The following is a 1,008-nucleotide window of genomic DNA, read 5'->3' as shown; positions in this document are numbered from 1 at the left end:
GGGAGTGGAGAGGGGGAGCGCGGGGAACGGCCCTCAGCCTTGGCATTAGGTTCGTAGGCAGTTTGCGTCACGCGAAATCCATGGAGAGATGCCACAATCATCACAGGGCCAGGCAAAGCACACACGCACACACACGTGACGGAGGATCGGGGGGGGTGGGGCTCAGCGGCTGAATGGAATGGATCGTCGTGGGTCAAAGTGCTTCATGTCAGCGCCGCGGACACGCAGGCTCGCCGGCTCGACAAGAGATTCCCTTCTTTGCTCGTTCATCACGCGGGGCAACAAACCGCGGCAGGAGCGGCGGCGCGCCGTCAGGGCAAAAAGCGTCCTCACAGGCCAGCTCGGACTCATTACATCAGTTGTTGCTTGACGCATCACCGGCGCACCGCCACGCCCACAGCGGACGGGGGAAGGGGAACCAGAAACGAAAGGGTCACGCACTCAAGGGTCAGTGAGGAAGCAAAATGGATCCGTTCGTCATTGGGCTGCGCTCCGGCAATTCGTTCCTCCTTGCTCTCATCATTCCACGCGTGCGGGGAGAGGGAAATGGAAGGGAGGGAGTGGAGAGGGGGAGCGCGGGGAACGGCCCTCAGCCTTGGCATTAGGTTCGTAGGCAGTTTGCGTCACGCGAAATCCATGGAGAGATGCCACAATCATCACAGGGCCAGGCAAAGCACACACGCACACACACGTGACGGAGGATCGGGGGGGGTGGGGCTCAGCGGCTGAATGGAATGGATCGTCGTGGGTCAAAGTGCTTCATGTCAGCGCCGCGGACACGCAGGCTCGCCGGCTCGACAAGAGATTCCCTTCTTTGCTCGTTCATCACGCGGGGCAACAAACCGCGGCAGGAGCGGCGGCGCGCCGTCAGGGCAAAAAGCGTCCTCACAGGCCAGCTCGGACTCATTACATCAGTTGTTGCTTGACGCATCACCGGCGCACCGCCACGCCCACAGCGGACGGGGGAAGGGGAACCAGAAACGAAAGGGTCACGCACTCAAGGGTCAG

The 1,008-nt window shown here is 61.7% G+C and overlaps 7 non-coding genes across 7 annotated transcripts; all 7 read right to left on the bottom strand.

The window, feature by feature from the left end:
- Positions 1–30: 30 nt before the first annotated feature.
- Positions 31–103, bottom strand: Tc00.1047053411489.70. Its single transcript, XR_008254058.1, has one exon. It is a non-coding gene; the product is annotated as a C/D small nucleolar RNA (snoRNA), TB8C1C4 (small nucleolar RNA).
- Positions 104–162: 59 nt separating this feature from the next.
- Positions 163–272, bottom strand: Tc00.1047053411489.60. Its single transcript, XR_008254057.1, has one exon. It is a non-coding gene; the product is annotated as a C/D small nucleolar RNA (snoRNA), TB8C1C3 (small nucleolar RNA).
- Positions 273–311: 39 nt separating this feature from the next.
- Positions 312–377, bottom strand: Tc00.1047053411489.50. The gene has a single exon (XR_008254056.1). It is a non-coding gene; the product is annotated as a C/D small nucleolar RNA (snoRNA), TB8C1C2 (small nucleolar RNA).
- A 71-nt stretch (positions 378–448) lies between these two features.
- Tc00.1047053411489.40 lies at positions 449–522 on the bottom strand. The gene has a single exon (XR_008254055.1). It is a non-coding gene; the product is annotated as a C/D small nucleolar RNA (snoRNA), TB8C1C1 (small nucleolar RNA).
- A 64-nt stretch (positions 523–586) lies between these two features.
- Tc00.1047053411489.30 lies at positions 587–659 on the bottom strand. The gene has a single exon (XR_008254054.1). It is a non-coding gene; the product is annotated as a C/D small nucleolar RNA (snoRNA), TB8C1C4 (small nucleolar RNA).
- A 59-nt stretch (positions 660–718) lies between these two features.
- On the bottom strand, positions 719–828 carry Tc00.1047053411489.20. Its single transcript, XR_008254053.1, has one exon. It is a non-coding gene; the product is annotated as a C/D small nucleolar RNA (snoRNA), TB8C1C3 (small nucleolar RNA).
- Positions 829–867: 39 nt separating this feature from the next.
- Tc00.1047053411489.10 lies at positions 868–933 on the bottom strand. Its single transcript, XR_008254052.1, has one exon. It is a non-coding gene; the product is annotated as a C/D small nucleolar RNA (snoRNA), TB8C1C2 (small nucleolar RNA).
- Positions 934–1,008: the final 75 nt, after the last annotated feature.

This window comes from Trypanosoma cruzi, assembly GCF_000209065.1.
Source record: "Trypanosoma cruzi strain CL Brener chromosome Unknown tcruzi_1047053411489, whole genome shotgun sequence".
NCBI classification, from domain to species: domain Eukaryota; phylum Euglenozoa; class Kinetoplastea; order Trypanosomatida; family Trypanosomatidae; genus Trypanosoma; species Trypanosoma cruzi.
The sequence above is the reverse complement of the archived record's forward strand: the minus strand, read 5'-3'. Positions and strand labels throughout refer to the sequence as shown.